Here is an 18,557-nt window from a genome sequence, read left to right as displayed (position 1 = left end):
AGGGACCTAGACAAGTTACAGGATTGGGCCAAAAGAAATCTGATGAGGTTCAATAAGGACAAGTGCAGAGTCCTGCGCTTAGGATGGAAGAATTCCATGCACTGCTACAGACTAGGGAACCAAATGGCTAGGCAGTAGTTCTGCAGAGAAGGACCCAGGGGTTACAGTGGACGAGAAGATGGATATGAGTCGACAGTGTACCCTTGTTGCCAAGGAGGCTAACGGCATTTTGGGCTGTATAAGAAGGGACATTACCAGCAGATCGAGGGACGTGATCATACCCCTCTAGTCAACATTGGGGAGGCCTCATCTGGAGTACTGTGTCCAGTTTTGGGCCCCACACTACAAGAAGGATGTGGAAAAATTGGAAAGAGTCCAGCAGAGGGCAACAAAAATGATTGGGCGGCTGGAGCATATGACTTATGAGGAGAGGCTAAGGGAACTGGGATTGTTTAGTCTGCAGAAGAGAAGAATGAGGGGGGATCTGATAGCTGCTTTCAACTACCTGAATGGGGCTTCCAAAGAGGATGGATCTAGACTGTTCTCAGTGGTACCAGATGATAGAACAAGGAGCAATGGTCTCAAGTTGCAGTGGGGGAGGTTTAGGTTGGATATTAGGAAAAACTTTTTCACTAGGAGGGTAGTGAAGCACTGGAATGGGTTACCTAGGGAGGTGGTGGAATCTCCTTCTTTAGAGGTTTTTAAGGTCAGGCTTGACAAAGCCCTGGCTGGGATGATTTAGTTGGGGATTGGGTCCTGCTTTGAGCAGGGGGTTGGACTAGATGACCTCCTGAGGTCCCTTCCAACCCTGATATTCTATGATTCTATGAATATCATATGCATGTCATCTTAGCTTTGCCCCATATGGATGCCCAGCTTTTAACATTGTCCAGAAACCTGCTCACACCAGCCATCACAGGTAGTTCCAATATGGGCTATGAATCCTCAAGTTATTACCCACCATACATGGCCCAGAGAGTATACTCCAGTTCACCTACTTGTCATGGGCCACAGACCCCAGCACTTCTGTCACACGCCATACTCTCAACCTGTCACAGCAACAAGCTGCAACAGTCAAGAGCCCATCTAGTTCTCCATACATGGTCCACAACAATATCCTTCTACTCATCCACCGTTAGCTAAGAGACCGAATCTACCCATCCATCCTCCATTTGCCAACTGGAAACCTCAGTATACCAGCCACATTCCCCTCACATTGAGCACTGGAGACCAGCCATCCAGATACAACCACATATCCACCTTCATCCAACCCACAGACCTCAAGCCAGGCTAGCACATTACTTATTTACTATGGCGAGAAAGGTGTCAGACTACAATGGTATCACACATGATGTAAATGGCCAGCTAGTCAATGGGTACAGAATGCGATACACGGCATTTTTAGTCCGTGACTTCCAAAGCTCGGACACAAGCCTATCCTCGTGCAACAGGTGGTGGTGGTGGATGGGCGATGTCAGAGTCAAGGCTGCATGTGTAATACATTTGAGAGGTTGGATGAGCTGTGAATATTTACCTTCTCTGAACTCTCCACTCACATGGCTTAAATGCGTGGAGTTTTGGCTGGGGTTTTTCAGTGCGATGTTCCTTGAGCAACATTTTAAAGTTCATGGTGGTTTCATCTGCTTATTCAAGAAAAGCCAGTTAGGAATTTGACCCTTACAAGATCCCCAGCTTTGCCCCCGCCACCCCCCCATACACACACATCCCCCCAACCCAGTCCCTCCAGTAAACTCTTCCTCACTTCCTGCCCTCCTTTTCCCTGCCTTGCAGAGCTCAAGAGTTCTACAGCCTCCCAGAGCTCCCCAGACTCTGCTCTTCCCACTGGATGGAGTTGGAGCCTTGGAGCAGATTCTGTCCCCTACTCCAACGACTATGCAGTGCCCTAGCAGCTCACGGGGGCTGGTACTGTGCTGCAGCTAGCCAAGGCAGAATTTCCAGACACAGCAGAGGCCACTGCTCCTCACAAGCCCCAGCGTGGGGAATGTGCTAGGGGATAAGCTCAGAGCATCATGCTGTGGGGATTCAGGACTGGGCCACAGCACAGGATGGATTACTGGGGGCTGCTCTAACTTAGGCAAGGACCATACTAGCTCATGGTACAGCCCAGAAGGCACAAAGCGACCTCTTTCCCACTCCTGCTGGACTGAACCTCCTGGAGGCATGGCACCAAATCAGACCCATGGGGCAGGGACCGTCTGTTTGCTCCGTGTTTGTACAGCGCCTAGCACAATGGGATCTGGGGCCAGCACTGGGGCTCCTAGGTGCTACAATCATACAAATAATAGTTTGTGCTGATGGCTAGAGCTAGCACATTATTGACGTACTATATACAGAGAGCAGAATGTGGCCCTTCACACGGCAGCAGATGTGCTGCGCTAAGCTACACGGCAACAGTAAAACACAAAATGGTGGCTGTGCAATAGCCAAGTCATTTGATAATTAAAGTGCCGGTATTCTTAGGAGAGAGAGAGAGAGAGAGAGTGTGTGTGTGTGTGTGTAAAACAGATTTCAGAGTGTATGCTTGTGCCGCTCATGGCAGGGCTCTTAGAATTCAATTTATTGGCCACGTGCTGAAGAGATGCCAGGACCCAAGGAGAACATGAAGTAATTGCGAATGCCAATACTTCTGATTGTTTTTTTAAGATTTAAAATTACTTTACAGAGAAAATGTAAAAAAAGAGAGAGAGGCCCAAGTAATTTCTAAGCGACAAGGCACAAAAGACACTTTGCTCAAAATTGGGTCTTTTTTAAAAACACAGTGACTAAAATTAAACAAAACCAAGTTATTTCCCTCAACACAGCCTGAGAGGAATCACAAGAACAGAAAGCGAAATACTTTCTCTGTCCAAAGCTTTCAAGGTAGGAGGGGAAAGGCGACCATCTCCCTTGAACACATAAATTGACTGCCTCAGAGCATGTCTGTGGAGAGCAGGCAAGTTAAATAAACAAAGCAAGAGTTAGTTAGAAGAGCAGTAATATGAAGAAGTCACAGGGGATTGGAGATCATCTCTGGGGCAGGGCGGTTACTTTCCATTTGGTTTATCAATGGCTATCAACAGCAGGGCTGTGACTCAACTTTCAGTTTGTCAGGAACACTAAAGATAGAAATATCATTAGCACCTCTGTTATCATTAGCAGATCGTTGTCAGAAAGATTCAGGTGCCAGGGGATGGCAGGGCAGGAAATAGGAGAGGTAATGCCTTTTACTAAGCCAAAAAATCTGAAGGGAATCTTTTGCACTGGTAGGTAAAAAAATGGCACTTCTGGGCAACCAGAGAATCTGGTTCTCAGCACCATGAAGAGCAAGAATGCATTGCTATCTAAGGTCCCCCTCACTGCAGTATCTGAGCACTTCACGGTCTTTAGCATATGTACCCTCACGCACCCCTAGGAGCAGGGCAGTGCTGTTTTACAGATGCACAGAGACTAAGTGACTTGCCCAAAGTCCCACAAGGAGTCTGTGGCAGAGAAGGGAATTGCACCAGAATCTCCTGAGCCGCAGGCTGGCACCTTAACCACTAGGCCATCCTGCCTCTGTGCAGTAACAGCAGAGACGTCACAGGTTTCTTGGCTGCAGCAAAACAACCGTTATTATAAACAAGAGGAGGGAAGGTATTTTACTACAAATGAAGAATGTGGAGAAGTCCCACCCTGGAAGACTGCGCCCAGTTGGGGCACCTTGTCTTGCAGGAGGACACCTTCTGGAGGAAGTCCAGAGAAGAGCTTAGAGGTGGGAAGGGTCTGGTAATTTTTTTGATCGACTAAAGAGCCAAAGTCTCTACATTTTGGAGCAGACAAGGCCCCAGTTGATCAGGGCAGCTGGTTCATCTTGAAATTTACGGAACACAGCAGCCTACCTCCAAGGAGAAGATATCAGAACTAAGCGACACCAGGGACTCCCTCACTCTTCAGTGAGTTCGCCAAGCTCAGGTGATGTTTCCAGACCGACTGTCACCTGGGAGGCGAGAATGGAAGAACCCTTTCAAAGCATGGAGTTCTCTGCCGCTGCCCCCACCCCTCCAAAGCCATACAGGCAAACTGCACCTCCTCTCCAATGCTAATGACTCCTGGGGAGGGCAAGACAAGTTCTACACATGCATGGCTGACGATGGGCCCAGCTCCCTGGAAAGGTCCAGGGTCACTAGGATCAGCAGGGAAGTGGGAGCTTTATTCTCTGCACAGCTTCATTCTGAACACAAAATCACCACATTAAAAGCCAGGCATACCAGCAAGCGCCTGGAACCACCCTTTGCAGCCCAGTCAAGGAGAGAGTATTGACGACAACTGTTTTTAGGCACATGGAACCTCTAGGACAGGGGTAGGCAACCTATGGCACGCATGCAGAAGGCGGCACACGAGCTGATTTTCAATGGCACTCACACTGCCCGGGTCCTGGCCACTGGTCCGGGGGACTCTGCATTTTAATTTAATTTTCAATGAAGCTTCTTAAACATGTTAAAAACCTTATTTACTTTACATACAACAATAGTTTAGTTCTATACTATAGACTTATAGAAAGAGCCCTTCTAAAAACGTTAAAATGTATTACTGGCACGCGAAACCTTAAATCAGAGTGAATAAATGAAGACTCGGCACACCACTTCTGAAAGGTTGCCGACCCCTGCTCTAGGACTTCTCCACAACCATTGTTTAATGCTGCAAGATCCACCGAGATGGAAGAAGGCAGAAAAGCAACAATCAAGATTCTGTTTAACATCACAGATGTCAGGGGCTCAGGCATCACATCCCCAGCCCTCACCCCCTCCAAGTCTTCCTTCCCAACTTCAGCTGGTCCCCATTTCACCCATCCCCTGTGCTATCCCCAGCGCCATCACACCATACTACAGAGCACAGCAGCACTATGCCGACTCTAACTGCTTATCCAGCCACACATCTTGAGCTCCAAAATGAGCTCAGCAAGAGAGGATCCTGCGTGCTGCAAAGCATCCTTCACCCTTGAGTCCCCTCCTCTCTGTCTGCAAAGCCTGGCTAGACATGAGAGTCCTTCACCTTGCAAAGCTAAGTTTGCCAACTGCATCTCAACAGGAGGGCAAGGGAGGTGATAAACACAGATGGAGAGGCAGGCATTCGAGCCCCTTTTGACTACAAGGTGTGCAATGGCAGTAGGCCATCTACTGTTCTCCATTGGGTAGACAGTTGCCTTTGCAAGGCCTGGTCTACACAAGAAAACTGTTCAGTGTAACTGCATTGCTCAGGGCATAGTTAAGCCAACCTAAGTCTCTGTGTAGACAGTGCCAGGCTGACAGAAGAATTGGGGAGGTGGAGTACCTACAGCAATGGAAGAACCCCTGCCGCTGGATTAGGTAACATCTACACCAAAGCCCTACAGCTATGCCACTGCAACGTTTTAAGTGTAGACAAGCCCTACACCACACCCCAGCTAACAAAATACCAAGATAAGCAAGTAAGCAGACACCAGAAGGCAGCAGCCGTTTGACTGCATCATGTTAGGCCATTCTGGGGCAAAGGCTGAACTGACACAGCAACGCCCCCCACAGCTGGGGGCAGGAAATGTTAGTGACATGGACTGTGCACCCAGCCAAAAAAACTGCAAAGAACTGCACTGCCGTCAAGTCAGTCCACAGGAAGGTGACCAGTGGGCTGCCGCAAGCTGCCCCATCCAGGCAGCCTCACACACAGCACAGCTCCAGCAGGCCTCTGGAGGAGGAGCATCAAAGGAAGGTGCTGAATTCAGCCTCTAAGCACCAGCAATCACCATTGCTATTTATTCCACAACAAGGAGAATACCAGCGGCCGCTCCGCACCAGGGTTCCCCTCCACGGAACTGTGCCCATGGTAGCAACTGTGGGAAGTTTCAGGGGAAAGAAATTCTAGCAGCGACACAGCCGGAGAGAAAAGCAAGATCTGTCCGTGTGACTCTCACACTTAACACTTCCCCTCCCCGAAGGGGACAAGAACTGAAAGGGAGTGAAAGCAGCTCATTGGAGATGGTACCAAAAACAACTTCACAGCATCGCACACTTGGGGGGGGGGGGGGGGAAATCAAAAACAAAAAAGGCGACAAGATATTCAGCATCACCACAGCTACATCATCTCCTGCAAGGTAGCCGACCAAAACCAGCAGTAGCGTGTGCAGGGACCAGGAAGAGAAGGCCGTGCAGGGCCTGAGAGGCGTGCAAAGAAATCTTTGGAAGATACACAAAGACAAGTGCTCCAGGAAAGCAGCAAGGAGAAGAGAGGGTGGCTAGGGAGGGCCAAGAGCCTCTAGCCTCACCCATCGCCGGTGCTAGGGCAATTAGGACAGGGTGGGAAGAGGTGCATTGAGGCAGCTCTTGGAATGGTCCTGCCCCAGTGAAGGAGCATTGGGGCCAGAAAGGGGCAAGTGATGCCCTGTGCTTCCCGCCTCTCCTTGCTGATGGATGTTGCCGTTCCCCGCTCTGTCTACTCCTCGAACGTGGCACTGGCTAGCAGGCTCTTCCCAGACTGAAGACAAGGGGAGGGCTAGCTACTCTCCCTACCTGAAGGTCTAGCACACCCAAGCATGGACCCTTTTCTGAAGCAAGCCACTTGTCTCATGCCACCATGGTGCCCCACAACCAGGCTGCCTGCAGTGTGTGATGCCTTCTCCATCCCTCCAGGGAAGCCCTAACCCAGGCAGAGGTGGTGTGGAGTTGGACCAGCACCATGCTAAGAGGGACACAAATCAGTCCCCAGGGGGAGAGGGTGAAGATGGAGTTGGACCTGCGTCACTAGATCCTAACACACTCGGAAGGGATTAACCCATTGAAATCCTCACCTCTCAGCTGGCTTTCTGCAACCTAGAACAGTGGCTGTCACTCCACTCCAGATGACTGTACCCCTGTCAGGGGTCTGATTTGTCTTGCGTACCCCTCAAGTTTCACCTCACTTAAAAACAACTTGCTCACAAAAATCAGACATACAAATGCAAAAGTGTAACAGCCACTAGTACTGAAAAATTGCTTCCTTTCTCATTTTTACCATATAAGTATAAAATAAATCCACTGGAATATAAATATTGTGCTTACATTTCAGTGTATCGTACATAGAGCAGTATAAACAAGTCATTATCTGTATGAAATTTCAGTTTGTACTGACTTCACTAGTGCTTTTTATGGAGCCTGTTGTAAATCTAGGCAAATCTCTCGATGAGCTGATGTACCCCCGGAAGACCTCTGCGTACCCTCAGGGGTACACATATCCCTGGCTGAGAACCACTGACCCGAACTGCTCAGGAAAAGCAAAATCAGCAGGCGGCTTGAACCAGCCGCAGCCAAGAAAGCTTGGGTGCCTTTTCTGACTCTTCACAGGGGAGAGAAGCAGCAGGAGGTACTAAACATCGAGCTCTTACAGATGCAAAGTACTGGGTTCTAGAGAAGATTGATGGATTACTTGGATTGTCAGCTCTTTGGAGCAGGGGTTGTCTTTCATCTGTGCCTGTACAGCGCCTCGCACAAGGGGGGCCGGTGTCCATGCCTGGGGCTCTGAGGCATTATGGCAACAGCAATAAGAAGAATGGGGAGTCAGACTAGGGCATGGTTTGGAAATTCGGGGAGCCCCGGGGGAGCTCTAGCGATGCTCATTCCCCAGCAATTCTACAAGCACTTTCCCTGATTTATGTACGAAGAGGCCAGACAAGGGGATGCTGTTCCATGATGGAGAAAACTAACACACAGGTAGGAATTTGTTTCTGTGCCCACACAGCAGATGGGATCTGACTAGCAACCTCCGGACAGGAAAAGCCACCGACTGCCAAGACTCGCTGATGGGGCAGAGCGGGCTCAAAGCAGGAGCTAAGGCTCAATGCATCTGATACCCAAACCAGTCCCCGTGGCCATGAAGAGATCTCCTCTTTAAGAGAGAGTCTCTCTCGGATTTGTTACAGAAATCCCATGGGCATAACAGGGACGTCAATGCCCCAGCAGATCAGATTTGTCCCATCCGAGCATATTAGCCATGTCTTGAGTTATGCTTGGCGGGGGGAGAGGGGAGGCTTTGCTCACTTCAAGCCAGGAATGAAAGCAGAGCCATCCCGCAGCACAGCACCAAGCTGGCTGGCGGCAGTTCTGAACAGAGGTCGGCTTCTCTTACAGAGCCACGCAACGTGAGCCCTGCCAAGGCGATTGACCCTTTCCATCATGGGAAACTGGAGCACAGAATCCCAGCAGCAGCCTCCCCTCCTCCCCAACCACACCACGCAGCAGAGGGCTTGCTATTTCAGGACATCAGACAGAGGCAGTTATCCGCTCAGAGCACAAGATCACCTCCCCCAGAAAGAGCTGGGTGCACAGTTTGGCATTTCCTGCCCTGAAATTGCACTCACCTGGGGGTGGCCAAGTGCTCCACCAATACAGCAATCAACGTCACACAGCGGCTCTCGCTCGGGGGAGCCACTTCCCAACCACCCACTACAGGGGCACAGAGCATTACACAGCAGCACTTGGTGTAGCCTCACTACCACAGTCAGCTAGAGGCCTCGGCAGCACCCCATGGCCTGCGGATGAGAGCACACATGAGCCAGCCCTGCTCTCGCAACTTGTCATCACACCCATGACCTGCCATAGCACATGCCCATCAGCCTGCCTGCGTTGGGCAGATGACAGGGGCCTGTCCAACTACCACGCTCAACACAAAGCGCCCCTTGCTGGAGCTGGTCTGCATGTGGCAGGATTAATAACAGCACCGTTGTAATGATGAATACATTGCAGATGGTGAGGTGTTCAGATACCATGTCCCCCATCACCATAAATATGATGGATTAGATAGTGAGAGAGGTGTATGACGAGGGGAGGAGGATGGGAAAATAGAACTGGTCGACACACAACATTGCACTGAAATAACAAGTGTGAGTGAAAACCCATTTCGCTATTTCTGTGTATAGTCTCCCAGGCACTAGTTAAACCAACATTAGAGAGTACACACAACAGCTTGCACCTGTTTGGCTCAAACTACATTTTAAACCAGTTTTTGTTCTACCAGTGCAACCTCTGTGTTCAGACAAGGCCTACATTCTCTGTAGCTACTTTAATTCCATGAATACCCACACAGCTCACACCAAAATAACTCCATCGGTTTTAAACTCACACTGTTAGTCATTTCAGCGCAAGCCTGTGTGCGCAGCAGCCCTCAGACCATTTAAACCCTGATTCTGTTAACACATTTAGCTCAAACACTTGAAAGAAAAGCTCTGCTGAGGATTCAACATGCTGCCCCTTCAATTAATGGCTCAGAGATTTCCCAATCCATGTTTGCAAGTTATCTGAGGTGGCAGGGCAGAGAAGATCAGATATTCCCAAGTAGAAAACCCCCTTTCTTTTAGAAGACAAGGTTTTAGGCTCTCTGTGTGCTGAAGAATCTAATATTTCTTCCCTGGAGAAGATTAAACCAGAACTTTACCGGGGTAAATTGTGCCAGATGAGGACAGTGGCACCAGACATTTGTTCATAACTTTTTAATTATAAATCATATAATCATAATTGTCATTGCCTCCTGCCCCATCTCCAACAGCTGCAGTATCTGCATCAAAGTTTCCGTGCACTTGGCACCTGGGATAAGTGGCCTTAAAACAGGGTCACAGGCTCCAGGGCTCTATCTCTGTTCCTCTCCTCCCAAAATTCCCACCTCTTCAGCTGGACATTGGCAAGGAAGCCAGTCTCTTTTGCAATATGCTGTGGTGACATGAGCCACCAGGGACCTTATGACCCACAGATCCACCCCCGCCCCCCAGGACTAATCCTCGCTTCCTCAGCTTCCCCCCACACAGCCATTGTGTACTCAGGCACATCCACGCTCCTCCAAGGCGCTGTACTAGCAAGGGGCCAGGAGGTTCACTGAAACCCAGGCTTCTGACAGACAGCAGAAGGACAAAGCCTGAGAACAGACACACCAAGGCACCCCTGTTCCCTCCTCCCCCAGTAGACAGAGGCAAATATCCCAACAAGGGACCAAGGGCAGACACTTTCTCCAGACCTCTCCTGAGACTATCCTGTCTGATCTCTGTGACAAAACAGGATCAGCAGCCTGGTTCTCAGGAACAAGTAAAGCAAGACACGTTCAGTCGACAAGTGCAGCAGCAGGAGCCACAGTCTGATCACAGAGGAAACACACAGCTTAGCCTGTATAGAACCGAGACCTGGCTGGACAACACCACCAGTACAGGGCCAGAGCAGCTCAGGCCAGGGGCTGCTCAATGAGATGAGGAGATGATATGGCCTCATTTAACATCACACGGAGGCACCCCACCAAGGGGGTAGAGCCATCGGAGCCCACACGCCTGCTAAGTGAGTGGTAATCGGACCACTCCAAGAAGTTCACTGGCTTCCTTAGCAGAACAATGACAGCTGCTGTCCAGCCTGGCACTGGAGTCTCTGACATTAGTCAGCTTGAGAGGCTCCAATAATACCCATGCAGATAACAAGATCTCATGTCAGTCATGAAAACCTTAAAGTTCTCTCACGTGGTCTTTGGTGCCACCTTAGACTTGATGTCCAGCCTAAGCAGACACATCTCAACCTCTTCAACTTCCTCCCCTCTGGAAAGTAGGACAACTGGGACGGTCTTCACTAAAGATGTCCTCTTAGCAAATTTCAGTCAACTACCATCCACACCTTGATAAACTAGCCCCAAACACTCTGAGATAAGGAGCGGGGACAGGAGATGAGCACTAATGGCATAGAATCCAGAGCAGATCCAACTGACTACAACACAGAGCGTTCCTATAACCCCGTCACAGTGAAACCTTCACCAGCACTGGGTGCATCTTACTGTCATTCACACCCACGCTGCATAGGCATAAACCACCACCAGAATCAGGTGTAAGTGACACAAGGCAGTGGAAAATCAGGCTTATCCATGTCTGCAATTTGCCAAGCCAGCTGTTCCAGAACTCACTATCTCTACTTCATGGAAGAGATTTACTCTATCCAGGGCAGAGTGAGCTGCTGGTGGCAGGGGCATAAGGCAACCTTGTCAGAGCTGGGGAGAGAAGACCTTTCAGGATGTCTGCTAGCAACTGAAGCCCAAACCCCACCCGTGAAATCCATGACTGAGAGAAGTCCAGTGACAAGTCCCAAGATCATTGCCCTTGAACATGGCAACTGACCAGCCCGCTAGAACAAAGCAGTCCAGCCTCTGCTCCAGAATCCTTCTCTTGGTGCAAACCATCTTTTCAGCTTCCTGCCTTGAACTGTCCCTTTAAAAGACCCATTATTGAGAAAGAGGTGGCAGCTCAGTGATACCTGGTCTCTACCAATACTCTAGCCCCCTCCCAATTTAGACTCAAAAACAGAATAAGGTACGTACAGAAGCAGGTCAGATAGGAGACATCCAAAAGCTGAAAATCTCCCAGGATTGTTGGATCTGTTGCTAACAGACACCATTGACCATGAAGCCCCAAGGGCTCACCTACAGGGATGAGTGGAGTTATGGTAAGCTGGCTTCACTCATTCTTCTCAGATAAAGCCCAAAGAATTGAGAGAGGCATCCACAGCAAGCCCGCCGGGTTCCTAGCCCTACTGTCACTAGGAGACACTAAGGGCTTTGATGGTGGATCACCTCTGTCTACTATGGTATTCTTACAGCTTCCTCGGAAGCATCTGGCATGGGTCACTGCTAGAGATGGGACTTTGGACAAGATGGACCTTGGGTCTGTTCCAGAATGGCAATGCCTCTGTTCCTACACAGATGTCGCTGGCTCTCCGTTTCATTTCCATCAAATGCCAACAATGCCCCAATGGAGATGCCCAGTGCCCGAGGAGACATGGGTTAAAAGCACCCAAATCAAGTCTAAGGGACATTGCCCCTTTAAAAGTCACACTGCCATCTGAAAGCAGTTCACCTCCATGGTTTCATGTTGTATTTAATACCACCTGGGAGAGGTTGGGGAATAATTTTTTCTCTTCTAGTCCTGTCTTACCGTGTGCCTTCGCCAACACTGTGTGTCCAGTCAGTTTCACCCTAGTGTCTGTGCAGCTAGCCTGGATCCCTGTTTGCCTGTGGGAGCATTTCACACAGCAACATGGGAGAGAACCCACTTGAATTCAGTACAGAAAAAGAGGGTGGAAAAAGCCACCAAAACTGGTAAGAAAATTCAGGGCCAGATGGAGCCCCCAGACCACTGCTCTCACTGCGGAGAGGGGCTGTATTCTCCCGAGGCTCTAGTCAGCAGGAAGGGGGCAGGATGAGGACATGACAGGACACCCCAGTGCAGAAACCACTGAAGCAGTGTGCCCCCCAGAGAAACGCCCCCCCCAGGGAAAGTGTACCCCCCGGCTCTAAGACACCCCCCCCGGACAGTGTGCCCTCCCCCCAACAGAAAGCCCCCCACAGCAGTGTGCGCCCCGACAGGAGGGGCCCGCTCAGAGATCCCTGGAGCACTGAGCCCGCCCCACCAAGAGAAAGGGTCCCCCAGGACAGTCTGCCCCCCCGGTTAAGAGGGGGCCCTGACTCAGAGACGCTCAGAGCAGCGTGCCCCCCGAGAGAAAAGGCCCAGCGGGGCAGTCTGCCCCCCCAATAAGAGGGGGCCCCCGGCTCAGTGCCGCCCACCCGAGAGAAGAGGGACCCCGGTCGCGATCACTCACCGGCTCCAGGAGATGCGGCGGACGCAAGAGCCAGCTGAGCAGCTCCCCGCCTGACTCCGCTTCGCCGCAGCGCCGGCCGGCCGGTCGAGCCCCGCCTCCGGCCCCAGCCCCGCCCCCTCCGCCTCTAGCCACGCCCCCGTCTGACTACACGATCGGCTTACACCGCGCCCTGCTCCCCTAAGCCCCGCCCCCTGCATCTTAACAGCGCATAGCCCCACCCCTATCCCACCCTCCCTGCCTTCTAGGTCGAATAGCCCCTTTCTATACTACCCCCCCTCCTTGAAACCACAGGGCCCTGCAGCACTGGGGGATAGCTCCCTTCCAGCCTACAAGCCCCAGCCTGAGGACTTGTCCCAACTGCACCTCAGTCAGGGAAGGGCAGGCCCTGTTCCACTCCTGTTAACAAGCCTTATGTCCCATGTAGCCATCCCCTTTGTGACCCTCCATTCCTCTCTCCAGGGGCAGGGTGATGGACTGTGGACCCAACCTGTTGGTGATTTTTTTAAATTCATATTTAAAAACGCAGACAGTGTCTCCTGATTTCTCAGTCCCCCACCCCCCCACACTTCCCTACCAGCTAGTAAGCTGGGGCTGTGGGGGATGGCAGCCCCACGGAGAGGGGCAGGCAAAGTCCAGGGCCCGCAAAGTCCAGAGGAGGAGTGGTGCCCTACTTCCCCTTTGCAAGGGCCAGTGTGGGGGACCAAGAGCTCCACCAGAAGTCTAAGTGAGAGCTTGAGTTTTGCCCCTCCGCAGGAGGGGACAGCAAAAGAAGCAAAGACCCTATCTGTTCCCTTCCAAGGGAAGGAAGCATGAAGGCCAGAGGTGACCAATGGCCCATACAGTCTCCACCACACCCAGGGCAGATGAGAGCCATTGAGGGGGCTGATAAGGAGGGTGTTTCCCCTCTCTGTACTGCACTCTTCACCCGCTAAAGGGAAGCCTGGCTAAATGTGCAGCCTGCTGGGTCATTTCAATCCTCCTCCCAGTGCATGTGGCATGACCCCAGGAAGGGGAGCACCACCAGCTGCACAGCAGCATATTAGCTTTTTAGGGATGGAAGATCAGGCCATCAGCCACTGGTAAAATTCTCATGTCTGGGCCTAGATTGATGGGTCTGGCCTGAGCCCTTCCCCAAGTATGATACCCCAGGCTGACATGCTTGCAGGCTCCTCTCCAAGGGTCTGTCAGGGTTGAAATGTAATTTGCAAACACCCAGACACGCCCTTTCCCCGCACATTCATATTCATCCACAATATGTAACATAAATACCCCAACCAATCCCCTAGTTCTAATGTGCCATGTTTTGCTAGGGGACCAAGTAACAAGGGATACTGAATTCCCAGGAACTAGCTGTCTATTTTGGGTACTTAGCTGGCCTCCATTACCGGTAATATCTGAGCACTTCACAAACTTTAATGCATTAAAGTGTGTATTAATGTGTGGCAGGGAAGTACTGTTATTCCCATTGTTGGATGCAGTGTTGTTGTAGCCGTGTCAGTCCCGGGATATTAAAAAGACAAGGAAAACCTCTTACTGGATCATTATTATGAGAATAATAGAGACAAGGTGGGTGAAGTAATATCTTGTATTGGATCAACTTCAGTTGGTGAGAGAGATAAACTGTTGAGCTACACAGAGCTCTGTTTCAGGAAGAGGATCTTGTCTCTCTCACCAACAGAAGCTGGTCCAATAAAATATATTACTTCACACACCTTGTCTTTCTATTATTCCCATTATACAGCTGGGAAACACAGGGAGGCTAAATTACTTACCCAAGGTCACACAAAATCTGTGGCAGAGCAGAGAACTGAATTCAAGTCTCTCAAATTCTAGGTTAGTGCCCTAACCATCGGGCCATACTGCTTCTCTAAGCATGGCACCTCCTTCTTTCCCCAGCTCTGCTAATAGTTCCTGTTGAGTCTCTCTCTTCTTTGAAGGTAACAACATATTAGACAATCACAAAAAAAACATGCTGAGAAACAGGGGCAGAAAGAGAAATAAATGGAACACAGTGGTATATAGAGAAAGTATGGTCATTCCCCCTCCCCTTTTTACCTTATACATATCAGGATTGTCAAGTCTTCCGTTCCCTAGTTCTGCTAGAGGACTTCTTGGAGTCTCAGAGATGTGCTCCCACACTTCAGCTGGGGTGGGGCAGAGGTGTTGAATCAACTATAGCCTTTCTCCAAAATGGCCATTGGACACTGGTGTGAACAAAACCATACAACAGGATTTTAACAGTATGACTAAAATATGCCTTCCCCTCTCAGTTGCTCAGACTTCAGCCTTTTGTCTACTTTCACTAGTTCCCACTTGCCAGAGTATTCCAGGGTAGACAAGACCTGAATTTCATATGTAAGAAAAACAGCAACACCAACCTGTCACAGCTTATTATTGTTATCTATTATTTGTATTACCGTAGCACTGAGGAGCCCTTGTCATGGACCAGGACTCCACTGTGTAGACACCTACCACAAGGGGATCCTGAACCTGAGAATGGTTCGGTACCACTGTAATATAAAATAAAATAGTAATAATGGCACAGTCCTAGGGCAAAAATTGTCAAAGCGCCTAAAACACTTAGAAGCGTAAAAAAAAGTGCATTTGCAAAAGTGACTTAGACAGGTAGGACCATAAGTCTTTCTTGAAGTCAGTGGGGCTCAGGCTATTTGGTCTTTTTGAAAATGTTATCCCTAACCTTTTTTATCTTTGCCCGTCACCTTTAAAATACAAGTTTTAATAAGTTGCTCACCACAAGGTGGCACCGTTTCTTTGATCTTAACACTAAAGCTCCCAGCATTGGACTCAATCCTAAAACAAATAGCAGGGATCATGTACTATCAGCTTAAACTGTGTCTATCAGCCGGGAGCTCAAGGGCCGGGCAGGACGGTCCCGTGGGCCGGATGTGGCCCGCGGGCCATAGTTTGCCCACCTCTGCCTTATTTTCTGATGCTTACAAACTGATTGTTTGATTATTTGTTCCATTATCTTTCCAAATACCAAAGTGAAGCTGACTGGTCTATAATTCCTTGAGTTGTCCTTATTGTCCTTTTTATAGATAGGTATTATATTTGCCCTTTTCCAGTCTTCTGGGATTTCGCCTGTCCTCCACAAGTTCTCAAAGATAATTGCTAATGGCTCAGAGACCTCTTCTGCCAGTTCCTTAAGTATTCTAGGATGTATTTCATCAGGCTCTGCCAACTTGAAGACATCTAACTTCCTAAGGGCTTGTCTACACTTGAAATGCTTCACTGATGGGAGGGGTTCTCCTGTGGGCATATAATCCACCTCCTACAGGTTCATCAACAAAACAATGGAGGCGTACACAGTGCAATGCACCTTCTGCCAACAAAACTCTCTTGCTTTGCTGACAAAATAAAATCACCTCGACAAGAGGCGTAGAGCTTTTTGCAGCAAAGTTATATCAACAAAGTGTCAGTGTAGACACTGCACTTGGTTATGTCGCTGTAAATGGTCTCCATGAGATGTCCCACAATGTCCATCCTGACCGGTCTGGTCAGCACTTTGAACTCCGGTGCCCTGCACCCAGTACACAGGCATCCGTCCCTTTAAAGGCCTGGTAATTTTTGAAATTCCACTTCCTATTTGCTTGGCGTAAATAGCTCACATCGCCTCTTTCCTGCTGACCATGGAGGCTCCACGCGGCAAACGCTCTCCCGCTTGGAGCACACCTGAGTTGTTGGATTTGCTGGCACTGTGGGGAGAGAAGGCTGTGCAGTGCCTGTTCCGCTCCTGCCTTAGGAACTTTGGTACCTACCTGCAGATTTCTCATGGCATGTTGGAGAAGGGCTAGAAATGGGACACCCATCAGTGCCATGCAAAGCTAAAGGAGCTGAGGCAGGCTTACTAGGAGGCAAGGGAGTCAAACTGTCACTCTGATGCTGCACCAAAGACCTGCTGCTTCTATTAGGAGCTGGAGGCCGTCCCTGGCAGCGGACCTCACCTCTACCACCAAGAGCCCCGTGGATACTTCAGCGGGGCTGGAGACAGCGGACTCAACCCAGAGGACGAAGTCGTGGACAAGAGGGTGATTTGGAGGAGGATGTGGAGCACACAGCAGAGTCGTCCAGTGATGCAGCAAGACAGGACCTCTTTTCCACTTCGGAAGGGTCTAGCCAATCCCAGCAGTGCATCTCTGGCACGCATGATGCAGGAGAGCAGAGCTCTGGTAAGTGATCTTTTTGAGTTGCTGCTGCTCGGTTATATGAGGTAGAGCTGTCCTTTGCTCTGTATATTCTAGACATGGGTGAAGGGATAGAAATGTACAAGACCTAGGTTCCCTTTAAGGTACGCGCCTGCGTGACCACAAAAGAGGCCAGCAAGGGCCATGCACTTAATTAGCAGAGCCACACAGGCGTACACTCAGGGATGTGGCCACAGGTGGGCCTGGAAGATGGCAGTGGGGTGAGATGAAGAATAGGGGGTAGGTGGAGGCAATGGGGGGTGGTGATTGGGGACTTGGGGCGTGCGGGGCTGCAGCAATTCCCTCAGCCCCAGGGCTGCAGCAGGGTGAGACACCTCTCCCCTCTGAGTCCCGGGGCTGCGGAGGGGCGAGACACCTCCCCCCTTACCCGCCCAATTCCAGGGCTGCAGCAGGGAGAGATGCCTCTCTCTCCCAGGTCAGGGGCTGTGGTGGGGAGAGATGCCTCTCCCCACTCTTTCTGCAGTAGAACCACTCCGGTTTAGCTGGGTTATTCAGAAGGGTAACAGGATTTGGTGCTTTGACATGTTCACACAGGTGGCCATTGCAGGAGGCTAGCCTACGGCCCTTCCCCTTGTGCCCAAGGCCCCATCCCTCCCTTTCTGCCCTCCCCCACAGGAGCCCAGAGCACCCCCACCATGGCCCCCGGCCCCAGCACTGGGCAGCCAGGGGGCGAGACCCCAGCCCCTGGGTGTGCCAGGCAGCAGTGCTCCCAGCCCCAATGCTCCGGGCAGCACGGCCCCAGCACCAGCCGCCCTCCCTCCCTGCAGGAGGCAAGCCAGCCAAGGCAGAGCACTTTGGGAACACAGGAGGTGGCCTGGCCTGGGGGTGGAGCATGGGCAGGGCCATGCTAGGCTGTTTGGGAAGGCACAGCCTACCCTTGCCAACGATACCCGCCACCCATGCATGTTCAATATATCTAGATGCATAGGAAAAGATGTTGTCCTATTCAATTACTGACAAAGCCATGATCTGATTCCCTAGCAGAAAGTGTTATAATATAATCTTGCAAATTAGAAAACTCAGGCTTTTACAATCCACATGCTCAATGGCAGTTATCTGCATAGCTCTTGTAACACAAAATGATACAAGGCCCAGTATTGTTTTTTAGCAAAAAGTGATACATAATACATAGATTAGTGAGAATGAATACCTAGCAGGGTCACCTTCAGATGCAACTTCTGCAGCTTGTTAGTAGAAGGGTACAGAAAGCTGCTTAAGTATAACCAGCAATTTAGGTTTTTTGTTTGTACTGGTGGCACACATCCGCACATTACCTCGATATTGGTGCTGCAAATAACACAGGGATGGAAAAAAATTAGAGGGAACATTGTACAAGACTAGCTGTATTTGCGTGTGCTTCGCATTCCCCTGTGAATCTAAGCAATGCGGTGGAACAGTGTGTTAATGCACACCGAGATTTCAATAGAATCCTCCAGAGAGCTCTAACACAAACTTTCCTGGAGGTACTCACCAATCGTCTGTCAATCGTTCCTTGGCAGAGCTGCTCTGTCCCTTCCCCCATTGTAGGAAATTTCCTGTGCCAATTGGCAATCACTGGTGCAGGGACCAAAGCGGCACACAGGCGAGCATCATAGGGACCAGGTCTGCAGCCACATGCCTGCAGGAGATGCACCCTTGCCTACCCTCAAGAGTGAGATATCAGCATCAATGACCCCTGCCTGTGGAAAATGGTGGCAACATTTACAATATTGTCCCTAGTTGCTTGCAGTGA

General features: G+C 50.3%; 1 protein-coding gene across 3 annotated transcripts in view; it reads right to left on the bottom strand.

The window, feature by feature from the left end:
- The window catches only part of PPFIA4 (PTPRF interacting protein alpha 4), a 191,584-nt gene extending 178,911 nt beyond the window's left edge, over window positions 1-12,673 (bottom strand). For all 3 annotated transcript variants that reach the window (XM_034767574.1, XM_034767576.1, XM_034767577.1), the window contains exon 1: window positions 12,600-12,673. The gene's annotated coding sequence lies outside the window, so the exon portion shown is untranslated. The remainder of the gene's footprint in view (window positions 1-12,599) is intronic.
- Window positions 12,674-18,557: the final 5,884 nt, after the last annotated feature.

The sequence above is a fragment of the Trachemys scripta genome, chromosome 4 (assembly GCF_013100865.1).
Source record: "Trachemys scripta elegans isolate TJP31775 chromosome 4, CAS_Tse_1.0, whole genome shotgun sequence".
NCBI classification, from domain to species: Eukaryota; Metazoa; Chordata; order Testudines; family Emydidae; genus Trachemys; species Trachemys scripta.
The sequence above is the reverse complement of the archived record's forward strand: the minus strand, read 5'-3'. Positions and strand labels throughout refer to the sequence as shown.